Source organism: Desmodus rotundus, chromosome 8, assembly GCF_022682495.2.
Source record: "Desmodus rotundus isolate HL8 chromosome 8, HLdesRot8A.1, whole genome shotgun sequence".
NCBI lineage: Eukaryota > Metazoa > Chordata > Mammalia > Chiroptera > Phyllostomidae > Desmodus > Desmodus rotundus.
In genome coordinates this window covers 114,120,722-114,140,311 of record NC_071394.1, presented here as the reverse complement: position 1 = coordinate 114,140,311, position 19,590 = coordinate 114,120,722, and the positions used below count along the sequence as shown (strand labels likewise).

General features: G+C 39.7%; 1 protein-coding gene across 1 annotated transcript in view; it reads right to left on the bottom strand.

The window, feature by feature from the left end:
- LOC112309514 (ubiquitin-conjugating enzyme E2 E2) overlaps window positions 1–19,590 on the bottom strand; it is a 257,222-nt gene that overhangs the window by 99,721 nt on the left and 137,911 nt on the right. The gene's annotated exons all lie outside the window — the stretch shown is intronic.

The window sequence follows — 19,590 nt, the reverse complement described above, 5'->3', positions numbered from 1 at the left end:
GTTTGAAGGGGGTAAAAGACAAGTAATTTGAGGAGAGGCACTTTAAGAAAAGGCAGATCTTTTAGTAATGGAACATTCAGTAAATGCAAAATTGTACTGATCCCCTTCCGGGTGTGTATGCCGTTTCCCCTATAGACAGCTGAAGCTATCTAACTTGCAGTAAGAATATTTTATTGTAATATCACTACTACTAACACTTTTGTGTCTATGCTAGAAATGTTACATGCACTGTACGTCCCAACTGGGATTAAACACCATCCCAGTTTTACAAACAAGAAAAGTTAGGCACAGAGAAGTTAAGCATCCTGCTCAAGGTCACACTGCTGAATTGCTGCAGAGTCCCTGATTGTAACAGTCACCCTATGCTCTAAAAGAGCTCACCTATTAGATGTGGAGAGATAAGCAGGAGTATAAGAGATAACGAGGGATGCAAAAGATGAGGTGGGAAGGCATCAAAAGCAACTTTTCCATGCTGATAGTTGGCCAAGAACCGGTCTGGTCCTTTCCTTAACCTAGAAGTATCCCGGTATCACTTACCTCTTGTCCTGTCCCTAATCACACTGGCTGCCTCCTACCTCCCTAGATTGGTGAGCTCCTAGCAAACAGGAGTCGGGATAGGCCAGAATGTTTCCTGAGCTGAGTGGAGAAACCTGGAGTGGACTCTGGGTGGTCATGCATCGTGAATACAATTTGTGAGAAGCTGTATTTTTTTAAATCACACATTATCATACACCTGTGTAGACAGGGAACTATCAATAGAGATCAAGGAGAAAATGTATTGGTCTTTTAAAGTAAATTTAAAAACCTCTGGAATTTTTCACCACATAATGAGAATTAGCATTTTAAGCTTGTGTTTTACTTAAGACTGGAAGGTTGAATGTACTACTTCATTTCTGAAATGGTAACAGATGTTCTTAATACTAGCTACACATTGGAAACAAAAGCATATGTTTATACCCAATTCTTAGCAATATTAAGAATAAGCAGCAAAAAAAGCAGAGAAAGTGTCATACAATGAAGACATCCAGTTAAAAAATCAATACAATACAGTGACAGCACCAGGGAGTCATTTTTGAATTATGCTGTATAACAATATAAAATTTCATACTGCATGATGCTAATCTTGTATTATTAAAAATGAAAAATATGCTACAATGTATTCCAAATAAATCCCATAGTGGTATATTTATGACAAATCCTTTCAGTTCCCTCCCAAGTTTACAACACAACCAGAACTGGATGGAATTACAGTTTGTTGTAATTTCAGAAAACCGTATACAGTAGATGAAAATCACATTTAATATAAATGTCACTTCATATAGTCATATTACTCTTGAAGTAACAGTTTTATTGGAGTAGTGTGGGTTTGCAGAATACGTAATGTAATCAAGACACTTCGAGCAGAAACATGTGAGCCTCGTATTAAAGATGTACAAATACGCAACAGGAAACAGACTGCGTTCGCCTGATGTCAGAAGTATCTGTCTTGGAGACTTGACTGAAAGAACAAGATTTTGTAGCTTACTGCATCAACTAAAATAAATAATAAAGCAAGTTAATGGTATTTTATCTACATTGAAAATCCTTTAAAAAGGAAATCAGACTGATGGCAAGTTGAAAATTGCTCAGAGTACTATGGTCTATAAATAGATGACTATTTACATTTTTTGACTATTATAAATTTACAATTTCCTAATAGAAATATAGAAAAATTCTTATTTTCCAAATATCTCTGAGTCAAGAGTCTTGAACAGGATTCTCTCACCAAAGCTACCTGGCAAACTTCGGCTAACTGTGGCAAAAGGAAGCGAAGATCGCACACATTGTTAGTACGAACACGTGCTTTTCGGCTGCCTGCCGGCATTCTCACTAGCAACTTAGGGGTTCGGGGTTACGTTTAAAGTGGTCGTGCTGGGTTTACATCGAGTATCTAACTGTTTCTCCAGTCCTTCTGAACATGGCACACACTTTAAGAAAGCAACCTTGGGCCAATATATGGCTGATGGGCTTGAAGGTGTTTCTACTAAGACTAAAAGAGGCAACGTACTATTGTATTTCTGTGAAATGCATGAAATTTAGTGCTTATAAACTAGTTCTTCCCTTCTGTCAATCTCTGCTGAGAGCGCCTTGGTTTCCTTACCTATAACATGGGAATAACAAAACCCATCTTATTGATTTCCTATGGAAATTCATGAGTAGTTTATGAGTTACATAATATTGTTAAAATTTTCCAGTACCTAAAACAATAGGCTATATTCATAGAGACATAGGTATAAGGCCACATGATGAATGAAATTTAATGGTTCCTTGAAATCAATATAGTAACTCAGTAATAAAACACTGCATTTTGTTCATGCTTTTGCTGCTCCTTGGAATGCCCTTTACCACTTTCAATTCCTCCAGCCTTGGCATGTCCAAATCTTAAATATCCTTTAAAGTCAAGCTCAAAACCCACCTCTTTGAAGAATACTCCCAGGACAACCCAGGTATAAATAATCTCTGTAATACCAAAGAACGTCAGACCATGCTCACCTGCCTTACATTATGGGTATTTATTTACATATTTTACCTCCTGCTCACACGGCGATACAGTTTACAGCACGCCGTCAAGCACATCCGACTGCCTGTGATAGGAGGAGCTATGGGCAGCAGCCGCACTGCCTGCTGCCGCTGTTCGCAGCTGTGGCGGGTTTATCACACACCAAAAATCACATTCAGTAGTCCGTGCTCATCCATGGGTTCACTCCCCGTGGCTTCAGTTATCTGTGGTCAACTGCCGTCCCAAACTACTAAATTCCCCCAGCCATCGACATCGTCTGCTCCAGACATCCGACCACGGACACCGTTAGTCACTCGCTGATCCGGGATGGCCCGAAGCAGATGATCTCCCCTCCGACACACTGTCAGAGGGTCCCAGTGCTACATCGCCATGCTCATGCCGTTCTCACCTCACGGGCATTTCGCTATCTCACAGCATCACGAGGAGGCTCAGTACAGTGAAGTTAAGATATTTTGAGAGAGACCACATTCAGGAAGCTTTTATTACCATAAATTATTATAATTATTCTATTAGTATCTGTTGGTAATCTCTTACTCTGCCTGATTTATAAATTAAACTTTATCCTAGGTACGCATGTATAGAAAAAAATAATGGTATTACAGGATTTGGTACTATCCGCGGTTTCAGGCATCCACGGGTGGTCTGGGAACATATTCCCCGTGGATAAAAGGGGATTAATGTAGAATTTTGAGAGGGTTGAGGAAGCAGAAAACAGAGACAGCAGAGCCAGGATTTGAGCCTGAGCACTAAGCTAAGCCACCTCTGCAATAGCATTCTGTGTGGTAAGCCAAAAAGGAAGGATTTCTACAAGGTCACCGAGGGACAGGAATGTGCGGCCTGATGACAGGAATACGTTCTGAGAAGTGAGTCATTAAGCAGTTCAGTCATTGTGCAAGCAGTACAGAGCACGCTCAACACAGACCTAAGCGGCGGAGCCTACCCCTGTAATTGTACGTGCCGTACTTTTATACAACTAGCGCGGTAGGTTTGTTTACACCAGCGTCTTACACACACACGAGTGCTGGGTTGCACTGTGACACTGTGACACTGGGACAGGAAATTTCCAGCTCCATTAGCATCTTACGAGACCAGCACCATGGTGGGTGTGGTCCATTGCTGACCAAAGCATCGCTATCCGGCACATGGCTGCAGTTGTGAGTTAGTTGCGAGTTAGCAGAGACCTGCACTCAGGTCTTCTGAATTCAGCCTTATGTTGTGCGGCTGGCCTTTACACTAACTCCGACTGCGTGTCAAAGGACTTCTAAGAGGTAGCTCAATGGCTCAGAGTGCCAACCAGTCACATCTGGTCCAAATCATAAAATAACTGAAAACGTGTCACCCACTGAGTTGCTGCTGCCTAGCACCGCCATGTACTGTGACAGCCAGCTTAGTCATTTAACCTCCTGGCCAGGGATTCTAGGTTTGGAGAGTGTAGATAAGCACGTGACCCCTACCCAAACTCAAAGGATTTGAAATGAAAGGGAAATGAAAACTTGTAGTTATTCAGAACAAAACTGTTTATCACAAACTAAATATTGTGTATTTTCTTTTTCCTTTTCAACTTTTAAAACTAACGCAAATACTTAAATTCATTATTTAGAAAGTATGCTGACAAAAGGGGACTTCGTTCTGGTCTGTGTTTTTTACAGACTGCAAAAGTTCTAAGGAATATGCAATTAAAACAGGCAAAATAGCTCTCTACACCAGCTGGTGGACCTTCTCCAGAAACTTCCCATACAACTTAAAAATGGCCCCAGGCACGGATAATTTGCTCACACGCTGAGTTTGTATAGTAGACCTCAGAGCAATACAATGATTATTGCAGAGTTCCTGGGGGTGTTTATATAGCTCTTCTACCATAAAAACAGCAATAGCTTTTTTTCCCTCCTCATATTTTAGTTAGTTAAAATGTTGTTTCAAATGTTTCAAACGTGTCTGCATTTGTGAAAGTGTTATGATTCTTTCACCACTAACTTACTTACTCATGGTTAGAACTTGGAGAACTACAATTTATCGATTAAGCAGCCTTTCATGCCTACTGAAATAATTTCAGGTGTAATTCAACCGTGCGTGTCATTTACAAGTTTGTTCTTAGTGTTTCTCATCTTTCTTAGTATTTCCCATTTTTCTTAGTTACTGCCTTGTTGATGCTAATGATGAGAATACTATGAAAGAAAAAAATTATTTTGCTCCATTAGCTATAAAACAAATGAAAACAGAAAAATAAATTTCAAAAACAATACTCTCAGGAGCCAAGGTTGGCCCTTTCCCATGGTAGATTTGCTTATTTTAAAAACAGAAAAAGGATATGGCAGCTTTTGAAACAACAGAAATCAGTAATTAGTAAGCACAGATATGTGTTTAAAGATTTTACTTATTTATTTATGTTTAGAGAGAGGGGAAGGGAGAGAGAAGGAAAGGGAGAGAAACATCAATCTGTGAGAGATACATCGACTGGCTGACTCTCACAAGCGCCCCAACTGAGGACCTGGCCCGCAAGCCAGGCACATGCCCTGTCCAGGAACTGAACTGGCAACCTTTCAGTTTGCAGGCCGGCACTCAATCCACTGAGCCCCACCAGGCAGTTAGTTTAAAGGAGTGTGGCCCCATAATTAAGGTGGAAAACAGAATCCAAAGGAAGATGATTAAACACCATTTGCAAAAAATGAGGCAGAATCTGAACTGTCAAATCAGAATGCACATAAGCCACAGACAACTCATGATTTATTCCACTTTTTGATTTACCGACATGTACTTTACCGGCTGGTAGACACAAAGGGCATTTCCTTTTGGCATTTGGGTAGGTATAGACAGCTAGGTACTGATAGTTAGGTTGGGTAGTTGAAAAGCTTAATTATGGCTTGGTTGACAATTCCACTCCATTACTTTGCATGCTGGGAAGTCTTTGGAAACCTAACTTTCTGGTCTTCTCCCAGAGAGAGGAGAGAGCAAAACCTGTATTAAGCTGTACTTGGCAGGGACAGGCCTTGGTACGGCAGAAAGACAGGGCCATCTAAGTGAGTTCTACTTCTTCAGGATCCAGTCTGCATACTTGGCCTCAATGACGTCTCAGAATCTGACACAGCCATATGAGAACAACGCACATTGTACACTGTAAGTCAAATAGACAAAAAAAAAAGTTTCTAGTATTTTCTTCTGCGCAATGTTCAGAGTCTGAGTTCAACTGCAGTTAAATTAGTAAGTACACTGCACAGCAAATTAAAGGCAGGTGGTGTTTTATTTCAGTGTTTGCATTTGTATGCAGTTTAAAAAGTTTGGTGTCTGAAGACTTCCACAGAGTTCAAATATAGCTTTGAAAGAGCTGTTATCCTAGGTGTATTTACACCGCATTATTTCTCATGCAAACACACCCACACATCCCCCATACATGAAAGAGAGCTGCCAGATTACCATCTGAGCAGGCTGAGCCGCAGCCTGTTTTCTAGTTCATGAGGTGACACTTCGTACTGTACTGTGTGCCATGAAGTCGCTACCAGAACGTTCATTCCCGTTACAGCTGCTTGCGAACTTCCTCTAGCCTACAGCTCTGTTGTCCTAGGTCTTCCGGCATTTTACTCCATAAATGAAGTAAAATGGGAGAATTCTTGAAGTTCTTCATGAGACTAAAAAGACACGAGGTAGAGCATGAGACTTCAATCAGACTTCAGAGGGCAGACGGGAAGCATTCAGACAGGGGACGCCCCTAACGGCTGAACTCAGTGCGCGGCTGTTAAAATAGGGACTCCCTTTGTGGGTAGCACCATTGAAAACAAACTATTCTTTTTCAAAGCTTTTTGTTCTAAAATTAATAAGCTTTTTCTAACAGACGTTCTGCCATAAATTAATAACATAATGAATATGTTATTCTATTTAAGTATTATGAAAATTATAAAAATTTAGAAAGTACTTAAATCATTCAAATTTAAGAGCTCACCATTCCTGGTGAACATCTAGAAAATTCATTTGCTTATAAAAAATCCAAGCAGAACACAAAACTTAGGAAAGTAAAACATGTCTCTCTCTCCTTCCCTTTAAGTTCTAGTAGCCTATAATTCTAACAAGTACTTGGATTTAGCATTAAAATTTTACACAAGTTGCAAATATGTCAGAAATGCTGCTTCACTACTGTGAATCTAAAGAGAGAAAACTGTACTTTGAGGTTATTTTATGGCAGACATCCATCCCACCTATTTACTCCCAGATGTTTATCTTTAGGAGATAACCAGCCACTTTGTAATAAGCTCAAGAGGGGACCCATCCCTACTGACGCTATTAACAACATCTTAACACTGAAGAGATGCTTCCTGGGCATGTGCAAATAAATCCTGAAAGCTCTAACATTTTGCCCCAGAAGAAAGCTCTGCTGGTTGTAGAGGACTAGGAATATCTATAAGGAAAAGTTTATTTATTGTTTGCTTTATAAAGTGGTTTATATGCAATATCTTGATTTATACTTTATTAGGGTCTTCAGTGATTCCCCTTCCAGACTCAGAAAAGCATAGAAATGGATTTTTAAAAAACTCCCTAACTGTAGTTTAATTCATGTCACTCAGTTCAGGTCTTCTAATATTTGTACCATTTTTCCCCTCTTTTTTTCTTTACTTGTACCATTTTTAAATGAGAGTGAGTATGTAGAAAGAGAAACTATACCAAAACTTTAGTCTTAGTTTTTGTTTTGTGACTACTTGGGACATTCTGTTTAACTTTTTAAAAACATATTCATACCAACCCTCTTTTAAAAAAACAGGCTAAAGATATAAAGTATTTTCTCTTTTGCTCATCATGAAAAACAGGAACAAACTGAGAGCTTGAGAATATTATATTTCCAAAAGAAATGGATGAATTAAAAAATAGTGTGCTCATTTTAACCAAAAAATTCATTATTTTAACTGACACATTTAAAATGGGCTTACATTAAACTGGGATACTCTATCATAGGTTGCACTTAATAGTTATAGAAAGGCAGATTCAAAACTTAGATATTTGTCTCATATATACTTGTTACTTTGCCAATGCAAAATGTTCCAAAATACCAATCATTTTGCACAGTAATAATTTTTCTAAATATGCTACTTTAAAAAATGGGACACATGGTCTAATCAGTATGAGAGAACTCATGGAAAAACAGGATGGAATATCAGAAAGTTGGCTTGTTCTAGAATATCTAGGACACAGAGTTGCTCTCTGAGCAAAGGGGTGCGTTACATGCTGTGAAGAAGAGAACCCAGTGGCATAAAGAGAACCTGCCCACCTTAAGGCTATCTGCAGGACCACGTGCGTTTTGTAATAAATTACGTTCTTCAAGTTTCCTTCCTTCAAACTGCCCTCACCAGGTCTCTCGCCATATATCGGCCTTATAAAAATGACGGAGAATTAAATGTCATTTTCCCATCAGAGCTAAAGCCTCATTCCTCTCCTGTCCAACACAGTTATGGAGCAGCAAACCAAATCAACCACCTTTGGTAACATGGCGAACCTGGCCTAGTAATGACTATGACAAGATTAGGTTACAACTAAGTGCAATCTAAATCTAAATTTTAATTGGTCAGAGTGTACTAAAATATAAAATTCCCTTATTTTGCAAACATGACCTTTGTCCTGAATGTCCTATAGTCTCACAAAAATACTGTTATAGAGATTTAAAAATACACATTCTTAGCAAGAAAGCACCATCCTCCAAATTCAAGTAATGTTCAAGAGTCCACAGAGCACTGGCAGCTGGCTGGCAAGTACACACCACTCCCTCTTCTGGTGTTGGTTCTCAACAAAGAAGGAACGATTCTGTCAGAGGGGCACCTATTTTTAATTCAGGTTCCCTTAAAGCATTTAGCATTGTGTCTCTAGCTACACGTAAATGCATGGTGTCAAATCCGTGCAGCAGCTGAATGTATTATGTTGCTGAATGTTTTAATACACCAATGGGCATATATTATTCATTAAAAGAATAGATGAAGCAATATATTCCATCTGCCACAATTTTTTAAAGTATGCAACAAACTCCATCTTTTTCCTTCCCTATTTTCAGGGAAAAAAAATACGTTTCAATCCCCATGAAAACATCTCAAAGAAAGGTTGAAAATTCACCATCAACTTTCCCCATATTTAAATATTAACAATCAAATTCTGTAACTTAACATCCAGGAATAATAACAGTAGCAGACACATGGTAAAACAACACTGTAATACTTTAATAAAATAATACGCCACATATTTAAGTTCCTTAAAAACTGAAGTCTCATAAAAATGTTGTCTTTATGAGATAACCGACCACATCAATGTACCATACCCTTACTCATTCTGTGTTACTGTGTTAATGAAGCCATTAATTTTGGAAAAACCCAGTAATGTAGACAATTCTTACCAAGAGAATACGAACATATTCCTCACTCATATAAATAATTAACCACTGTATAAGAATACAGTCTGAATTACTATAACAGAAATATATCCTAATTCCGTAGTTTTCCAGTTGTCAAAGTAACCTATCACCGGGGCATGACTTTACTTCCAACTTCTCGTTGTGGAAGGTGAGTTCTGCTGCACGGAGAGCAGACAGGCCAGACCTCACATCGTATGATCGAGACTCCCGAAGAGGTGACACAGTGGAGCCGTTCGAAGTGCTAACTTGCCAGATTCAAATCCTGGTTCTGCCACTGACTATCTAAGTAACCCTGGCCAAATTACTCTTTTTTTTTTTTAAAAATATATTTATTGATTATGCTATTACAGTTGTCCCATTTCCCCCCCCCCACTCCACTCCATCCTGCCCACCCCCGTCCCTCCCACATTCCCCCCCTATAGTTCATGTCCATAGGTCATACTTATAAGTTCTTTGGCTTCTACATTTCCTACACTATTTTTACCCTCCCCCTGTCTATTTTCCACCTATCATCTATGCTACTTATTCTCTGTACCTTTCCCCCTCTCTCCCCCTCCCACTCCCTTAATGACAACCCTCATGTTCTAGTTGTTTGCCTAGTTTGCTCTCATTTTTGTTTTATGTGTGGCCATTAATAACTGTGAGTTTGCTGTCATTTTTACTGTTCCAATTTTTGATCTTCTTTTTCTTAGGTAACTCCCTTTAACATTTCATATAATAAGGGCTTGGTGATGATGAGCTTCTTTAACTTGACCTTATCTGAGAAGCACTTTATCTTCTCTTCCATTCTAAGTGATAGCTTTGCTGGATACAGTAATCTTGGATGTAGGTCCTTGCATTTAATCTTGGGTAATGTAATTATGATGTGCCTTGGTGTGTTCCTCCTTGGGTCCAGCTTCTTTGGGACTCTCTGAGCTTCCTGGACTTCCCGGAAGTCTATTTCCTTTGCCAGATTAGGGAAGTTCTCCTTCATTATTTGTTCAAATAAGTTTTCAATTTTTTGTTCTTCCTCTTCTCCTTCTGGCACCCCTATAATTCGGATGTGGGAACGTTTCAAGGCGTCCGGGAGGTTCCTAAGCCTCTCCTCATTTTTCCAAGTTCTTGTTTCTTCATTCTTTTCTGCTTGGATGTTTGTTTCTTCCTTCTGGTCCACACCATTGATTTGAGTCCCAGTTTCCTTCTCATCACTATTGGTTCCCTGTACATTTTCTTTCGTTTCTCTTAGCATAGGCTTCATTTTTTCATCTGTTTTTCGAATAGATTCAACCAAGTCTGTGAGCATTTTGATAACCAGTGCTTTGAACTGTGCATCCGATAGGTTGGCTATCTCTTCGTCGCTTAGTTGTATTTTTTCTGGAGCTTTGAAGTGTTCTGTCATTTGGGCCATTTTTTTTTTTTTTTGTCTTGGCGCGTCTGTTACTTTAAGGGGCGGGGCCTTAGGTGTTCACCGGGGTGGGGTAATGCTGGTCGCTGCGCTGTGACGCTGTACGTGGGGGAGGGGCCGAGTGGGAGCAATGGCGCCCGCCACACTCTCCTCCGGATTTCAATCTTTCACTCTGATACCCACAATCAAACTGGGCCCCTCTGGTGCTGGTTCCCGAGTAAGTGGGCCTGTGCACACTCTAGGCCCTTGTGGGTCTCTCCAACAACCTCTTCTGTGAGGCTGGGAGTCTCTCCTGCTGCCGCCCCAACCCCCAGGGGCGCTTTCAATCAGAGGTTTGAGGCTTTATTTCCCGGAGCTGGAGCCCTGGGTTGCACAGTCTGCTTTGTTGCCCGCCGTTCGTCAGGTTTATCTGTGGGCGAATTTGGTGCCGCCGGGTGCTACCCGCTGCTCTGCCTGCCCCACTCTCCGCCACTCTGAGTCCGGCCCTCTCGGTTTATCTACGCAGATGTGGGGCCGCAGGGTCTGCTAGTGCTCGGACTGCCTGCGCCATTTGTCCCACACTCCGCCAGTCTCAGTCCCGCCACAGCCTCCCGTGTCCTCTCCACCCCAGTGCCCGTCTCCGCCCCTCCTACCAGTCTGGATGAATGGTTATTTTCTATTTTCTTGGTGTTGGTCCCCCTTGTTGTTCGATTCTCTGTCAGTTCTGGTTGTGCGAGGAGGCGCAGTGTGTCTACCTACGCCGCCATCTTGGTTCTCACCCCAAATTACTCTTTATTCCATGCCTCGGCTTCCTCATCTGTACAGTTATGATAATACTACCTCTCAGCGGTATTTTGAAGATGCCACGTAATGAGACTTAGGTGAGCACTATCCATTACTGATCTAGTGATTTTTATTTTGGATGTACACAGGGCTAAATTAAAAAAACATAAATGGACAGCATGACAGAATTTGAGGCAAGCAATTAAAAAATATAAGTTTTAGAATAGTTTTAGAAATTACAGAAAGTATTGTAAAGATAGTACAGAATTCCTATGTACCTCCCCCACCATTTTCCTTATCAACATCCTATGATGTAAGCAATTTCTAATGATAGACCAATAGTGGAAGGACATTTACTCTTAGCAGTTAAAATAAATTTAATTAATCTGTAATTTCAGTAACCCACCTACCAGAACCAAACTCTGAAACATATAAGCACTGTGTTATAAGGAGTAGATACAAAACACAACACCAAAACACCAAACAACTCAATTAAAAAATGAGCAAAGAACCTGAATAGACACTTATCCAAAGAGGACATTCAATAGTCAACAGACATATGAAAAGATGCTCAATCATCAGAGAAATGGAAATTAAAACCACAATGAGATACCATCTCACAGCTATTAGAATGGCTATCCTCAATAAGTCAACAAACAACAAGTGTTGGTAAGGATGTGGAGAAACGGGAACATTTCTGCACTATTGGTGGGAATACAGATTGGTGCAGCGGCTGTGGAAAGCAGTATGGAGATACCTCAAAAAATTAAAAATGGAACCACCTTTTGACCCTGCAACCCCACTTCTACCCCCCTTCTGGGAATATATCCGAAAAAAACAAAAACACCTATTTGAAAGAACATAAGCACCCTATGTTCACTGCAGCGTTACTTACTATTGCCAAGATATGGAAGCAGCCTAAGTGTCCATCAGTATATGAGTGGATAAACAACTATGGGACATTTACACAATGGAATACTACTTGGCCATAAAAAAGAAGAAAGTTTTACCCTTTGTAACAGTACGGGTGGACCTGGAGAACATTATGCTAAGTGAAATAAGCCAGTCAGAGAAAGACAAGGACCACATGATTTCACTTATTGTAGAATCTAATGAACTGCACTCACTAGAAAAATGGGGTCAGACTCAGAAAGAGCAGGACGACGGCTAGTGGGGGCGGAGGGGGTGGAGGGATCGAGCAAAAAGGAAAAAGGACTCATGGGCATGGACAGTACTGTGGTGACTGTGGGGGAGAGGGGGTATAAGAGGACTAAATGGTAATGGAAAAAATACAATAAAGATTAAATAAAAAAGGAGTAAATGCTAAATTTAATGTCTGGTAATAGCACTGCACACACTGAACTAGTGTAGAATATTTTATAGTCTCATTAAAAAGGAATAATAAAATGGAAAAGTTATTTTAATGTGTATAATTACTTCTAAATATATATTATAGTTGCAAATTAAAGCGCATAAAGAGAAAATAAAGCTGGGGCATTTAAACAGATATTACTTCATAATTTTAAAATTGAATAAATTTTCTTAGTATCATAAAGTAATTAAAACTACATAAGGGCAATATGGGTGAACAAATTTTGAAGTGAGGATTTTTAATGTTAGTATGTCCTTCCTTTCAGAGAGTCATATGTATAACATAATACGAGGAAATTTTTTCTGAGCTATTAAAGAAAGAGACGTAAAGAGGTACACGTGCAGAAATGTTCCCAGAGGTCGGCTGTCTCAGGCATGGGGCATTAAATGGAGGCGTTCGTTGTCCCATTTAGTAGCTCTTAGTCATATGGAGAATGAAGTTTAAATTAATGAAAACTAAATAAAATACAAAATTAAATCCCTTAGTTGCACTGCATTTCCAGTACTCAGCAGTCACATGTGGTTGGTAGTCACTGGAAAGCACAGACACAGAACACTCCCATCACCGCACAGGGCTCTACTGGACAGCGCTGCTCCAGACGGCAGCAGACTGTTTCACCGAACACTCCTAACTTGAGTCTTAACCGAGAGTCCTGACCTCTGATCCAAATTCTTTTTATTAAACTTGCAAGAAAGAAGCGAAGGGATAAAAGGAGGTTTGTCTCTCCTTTTCTGAAATGCGTATGGGGGTGAGAAGGGAGAGGGGTCTAATGATCACTTCAGACAAATGGCCACCAAAAAATGAAAAAACTGCTGAGGACCTCAAAGCCGTGGATGTACTCACGTGGCGGGGTGACAGTGGGCCCAATGGCCAGGAGCACTCCTCTTCAGGGATACACTTCCTCACTAGGGAAGGGGTCCCCATGTGGGGCCTTCACACTGGTGGGAACTTCCCCATTAGGGGCTGGGGTTCCTGCCAGTGAAAAATGGGAAATTTCATTGTTAGCCAGCTTTGTAGCTTTCCCTGTTTGAGATATTAAGAACACTGCTTACTGGATTATTTAGCTAATTCAAAACAGGGTTATATGGCATAAACTTTTAGTAATGATTAACCATGATGTGTGACTGATTCTACTCGCCCCTCAGTCTCCCAGGAAAAATAACCTGCAGCATTATTGGAACTGTTAGAATCTCAGATCTAGTCACATATTGAACAAATTGGATTGAGCCAGGTAATGATTTTTTCAATCAAGAAAAAAAAAAAAAAGGATAACTGTCTTTTAATTATCCGTAAAGGAAAGTGGTTGAAGAGCAAATATAATGAGGTATTTAAAAACCTCACAAAGTTCCACAGCTCCTCATTCTCATCCCATTCAAGCTTTTAAAATTAAGAGTTGAGAACGAGAAGCAAATGTCTGAACTCCATCCACTTACGTCTCCCGACCATTTTGTGATTGGTACTAATTAATGGTGACGAAGTGATCAAACGAAACAGTAATCTGTTGGGTTTTTTCAAATTGTAAGAAATCCATGTAAGCAGTTTGTTGATACCTAAAAATGTGGCTAACAATAAAAATCCCCAATGAACCCCTTCATTCACAAAATGTTTTCTACTTGTACATTGTTTCAGCTGCAACACACACAATTACAATGGAACATTTCTAACATTTTGGAATTCTTGACAGTTACCGTAGCCCCTCCAGTTCAAACTCCTTCTTGCTTCTGTATTTTTATAATGGCACACATTTAGGCAGTAAAGATGATGAATAACACATCACACTGCTAAAGAAAGATCAGAAAATTGAATTTTGTGGTGAACTCTGAGAAGCTACAGGAAGAAGGAAGCAGGAGGAGGTGTGCACTAGAAGACATTACTTTTCCCAGCAGGTCCCACAGATCCTGGTTCTGCCTGACTTCCTCTCCTAATCTCTTGAGTTGCAGCTTTTCCCTCTAATCTCTTATAATTACCTGTGCTCCCAGCCAGCCATTTAGAGATCAGGTTACTACAAACTGCACCTCTGTCTATACTACAATGAGGATGGGGATGGAGAAAAGAACCATATGCAGGAAGATATTTCATACAAAATTAGATACATTTGAATACAAATTATAAACCAAAATATAAATTATAAGCCATGCATTTCATAATAAAAATGCATTTCAGTTAATTAGAAGGTATCTAGAAGTCCAAGTTCTTAATGTTACTCTAAGTATGAATGTTTTCCACAACAGGAATTAATATAGTTCCTGATTAGTTTCTTATCAGAATCCTTTTGGTAAGTCGTGCATAAAACGTACTAATTTAGTAGACTATTTCTAATTGCATTCATAATCTCAATTACAGTGGGTAAATTAGGTTTAGCTCCTGCTGGACAAAGTAAGGTTACAAAAATTAAAATTTTTAACGCAGTTAGTGTGAAAAGTAGTTTCAGAGTATGTGGTCAAACAAAAACGTTGCCAAAGTCATAAATATAAAGATCTACATTAACCATCAAAGGCAGGCAATCCTTTCAGGAGCTGACGGACGTTCCCAGCAGTGGGACTGGAATGCTTCCTGGCCAGAGCTTCATTCTGAAAAGATTATGAGGTCACTGACCCGTACAGACTCAATCAAAATTAAGTTCTGCTAGACTTACTGTCTACCTGGAAACACCCTGATATGCAAGATAAAAACTTCTCAACAGACTTGTCCATTAGAAAAAACTACTTAAAAGAGAATGATTTTTAAAAATAGAAACTTATTCTTCTGAATATTGATTTGATATTCATTTTGCTATACAAAGTTTACCTATAACCTTTCTTTACATCATACCATTAAAAAACGGGACAACAATGTCTAAAACTGTATATAATGCTGTGTCCAAGATGTTAAAATAAAATTAATTGTTATTAAAGTTACATTATCGTAAGAATAGCTGAAGCTGCCCCACATGCTAGTGCTGGTCTCCTCTCCCCGAAGGCATCTTGTGGAGAGGGGCTGAAATCCAGCCCGTGCTCCCCTCACTGCACCTTACATCCAGGTACAAGGCTGTTTTGGCCTAAAGAAAGAAATGACTCTTTCTAATTCACTCAAAATGCCATGTATGTTAATGGAGGCCCTGAAGACAACTGTATAATACTGCACTTTATTGATTATAAAATGATGATGTGCTGTGTTTATAAATCACTAAAAAAATTTGCCAAATTAAACTCTAAGTGATTCCTTATCACAAAAATTTTATACATATTGAATTGGCTCTCATGGTAAGTATAATGGTGATATAGTAAAATCACTTTTGACCACAAATAAAAGATTACATAAGCAAAAAAATTTATTGTTACCAAAGTTTCTTCACATTTTGACTCCCACTCTTCTGTATCCCTTTTTAGCTCAAAGATGACTGTTTTTCTACCAAATATAGCCCTCTGTGTCATCAAGAACATTGATGATGCCGTATATCTTGAAATGTTGCTCTATTACTGACCCTGAAATTTTCTTCCAAGCTACTGGTACTCTTTTTGCAAATTTCTTGGTGCATGCACAGGCAATAGCAACTAACTTCCAAGAGCTACATGACCAAAAGCAATTGATATTCGAAATGTCAACATATTAAAAAAAGGCATCTTGGAATTGATGAGATCGAGCAACAGGGCTCTTGCTGTCAGGGCAAAATGCTTCTCCTCTTCCACTTTCCTTCCTCCATGTAAACATACATCCCCAGGTAGTTATCAATCTCCTCATGTGTGACGCAGGTACTATGCTGGGGGTAGAGCAGTGCACAAAGTAGGTAATGATACTACCCTCCAGGACTGGCACAGATAGAAAAGCACAGAAGGGCATGGACAGAACCTGTGGGGTAAAGGAGTCTATTATACTTGACATCTTTCACGCACCACTTCACATTCTCTCAACCTCACTTGTGCTTTATTTCAACTTTTTCACCAGTGCTAACCTCACACAGGTATAATCTGGCAGCACCTTGCCTCATGCCTGAGAGGCAGCTCTTGCTTCTCACTCCACAGCATCTGTGTTGATACAGCTTTGGATCCCCACTTGCACACCACCCCATTAACTACCTGGGGGTGTTGGAGGAGGAGATAGGTTGTAGGGAAAATCCTTGACCAACGGGAGACAGGAACGAGTGAAAACATCCTTCCTCCCTTCCTCTCACAATGCAGTCTTAAGCCACAGTTCATATGATTTCTCAGGGTATCATTCTATAGGATTGGGCAGTAGCAGACAACTGCATAGCTGATCCTTGTTTTGGCTCATTCTCCTTGTCCCCCTCTCTTCTTCCTGGGATTATATTTCCCAATAAAGTAACACACACAGTCCTCTGCTTCAGGCTCTTCTTCTTGGGCAACCTCAGCTAAGAGACCCCACAATGTGTGTTTTAATGATAGCCAAGAGGCCACTTCTCTGGTGCGCAGAGGGGGTAGTGAAACCACAGACAGTGATGAGATCACTCAGAGAGAGAGAGATGCAGTGAGGAGAGGACCTACCACTTGGTCCATTAATAGCCATGGGGAGGACAACGGCTAGGAAAGGAGAGTACGGACTGGCCAGAGAGGCCAGTAGAAAACTGGAAAATACCGTTGTTATTGTAAGGCACACAGACAACATCAGCAGGTCCTTGAATAATGCCATTTCATTCAACGTGGTTTTGTTTTAACATTGATGAAATGCCACAGAAGCTTCACTCTTGTTTATACCAGGTAGCCTGTGGCAACTTGGTTTTTACATTGTTATGATGGTAAGTAAGGCCTTGCTGTATATGTAAGGAATTGTATCTGAATTACTACATTTGGTTATATTCTGACTGCTATGAATATTTGCTATGATGTGTTATTGAAAAAAATTGAATAATATGCAAATAAGTGTGGTGGAGGGTGTTTTTTCAAATCAAACCCCTCTGGAGGGAAACGCCCAGCAAACAGCGCAAGGAAGGAGGGATCGGTAACCCGACGTCCTCCGGGCCACTGCGGCAGGCAAAATGGGGGTAGACACAGACTGGAGAGAGGATAATCTGTCAGTCTAGTTATTAGCTTATAAAATCCTACCTTTTAAAGATTGTCTTTGGATTAGGAAAACCTTAGGTGTCAAAAAGAAAAGAAAAAAAGGCCCATGAAACAAGCTTTTACTAGATGTTACAGAAAAAACACACAAAGCTCAGCATCCTGAGTAAGGAACATTAGTTTACTTAAGACTGTATTTCACGGCAAGATTTTCTTCCTTACACACAGGAGGCATAAGAGTTCATAAAAATGCTTTATATGTCTTTATGAACACTCAGGATAAGAAAAGAAATCTTTCTTAGTGCTTAGAATTTATCACAAGGCTAAAAGGTATAAAATGTCATCCTGTGTTATAAGAAGTTACATAACGCAAGTTTTTAAAATTAATTCCATACATTTATCAGTTACAGAATTTAATTCTTATAAATTTAGAAATGTTTTGGTATTCTTTAGTTCATTAAAACTTCTCTTTGTTAGTTCATTGAAAAAAAAATCGGTTCTGCCTGCTTTTTAATTTCCTTCTTCAGTCAATATTCCTAAGTTCTATTGTTACTAACATTTCAACAATACTCCTGATATTTATTAAAATACAAATATTGTTTTTTAACTTCCAACAGGTTTTACTTTCAGCATGTATTGCAACAGGCCACATTTAAGTCTAAAGTTATAGTTAACAATATAGAAATCAAGGAACTAAATTTTTAACACCACAAACACCAAGGAACTTCAATTTAAATCACAAAGCAATGCTCTGTAGTAACATTCTTAAAACTCATAAGTAAATTATGAAATGTACTTGAACATAAGTATCAGAGCAATGTAAACACAAGTGTTTCAAAGGACCCAAGCAGAGAGGTGTATTTTCAAATAGGACATATTTAAAATATTTAGCTCATAATACTGCCTCGTGTTGTACAATTAACAACTGCCTTTCCAAATTAATAGTATAAAGTTATACTGAGTGCCCTATAACGGAAAAGTAAGACTCAATAACATCCCTCAGCAATAAGAGTGCCGGGCTCTGGCCACGTGAGCATCAGAACCCACTCAATGGGCTCCTCTAATGACGTCTGCGCTTCTTTGCAGTAACACATCTATCCGTCTTCCTACTCAGAGATGGTGGCCTATCCTCCAACGTCAAGCTTTCGTTCCCTAGTTTTCTGATTCACGCTCAAATAGATGGACGGTGTTCCAACAACTCCAACTCCCCGACAGGAACAACAGCTGCCCGCCAACACCAGAGTGGACTTAGTTTTCATCTGATGCTTCAGAATACCCAACACGATTTCAAATGACTTCAGAGGCTTGAAAGTTGTCCTAGAAACGACGGCATTTTTATACTAGAGTTCAGTATCCAAACAGACCCACTCTCTCTTTAGAATTCTAACTAAAATGTCAGTGGCAAAGGGCTTTAAAAACAGCCGCTAGGTGTTTCAAATTTCCTGTGCTTGTTTCGGTAGGCTGCTGACCTGCTTAACAATGAGCGAGTCTCTCAGGATTTAAATATCCAGCTACAGTGCTGGTGGCAACAAGAGCCCCCCGTTCCAGGAAGAGCAGGGAAGGAACTGGGGAGGACAAAACGGTAGGAAATGCCATATAACAACTTAACTCTACATAGTTATTTAACATCTGAAAACGATTCCCCTAAAAGCAAAATGTGTAAGTAGTATACAAATCAACTTAACTTGACTGAAACATTGAGGCTGAACTTGTTTTGTCCTTTATCTTAGCATCTCACCTAATGACTGTATTTCAAAGCTCTGACAGATTGTTTGGCTGGGATGATCTGTAACCACTTCCTTTCGATAGAAAAGAAGAGAAACACAGTTTTTTCTTTTGATCTAAAATATTTCTGTTCACACAGCGTGGACCTTGGTGTGTTTAGACTTTGAAGTAGAAATGTTAGCATGGAGATAATGCACGCCATTATTTTGACAACTTATTAGGTATTACATTTTTTAAAATAGGAATGTCTAGAATTAGTAAATACAGCTCTTCTGGCTCCACTGATGGCTCGCTTGGATACACTGTTGTGATCGGGAGATTTCAGGGCAATGGAGGCCCCGACTGTACTGGGTAAACACAAACTGGGCTAATCACTGCGAGTGCTGTGACGCTTTAAGTTACACGTCTGGATCG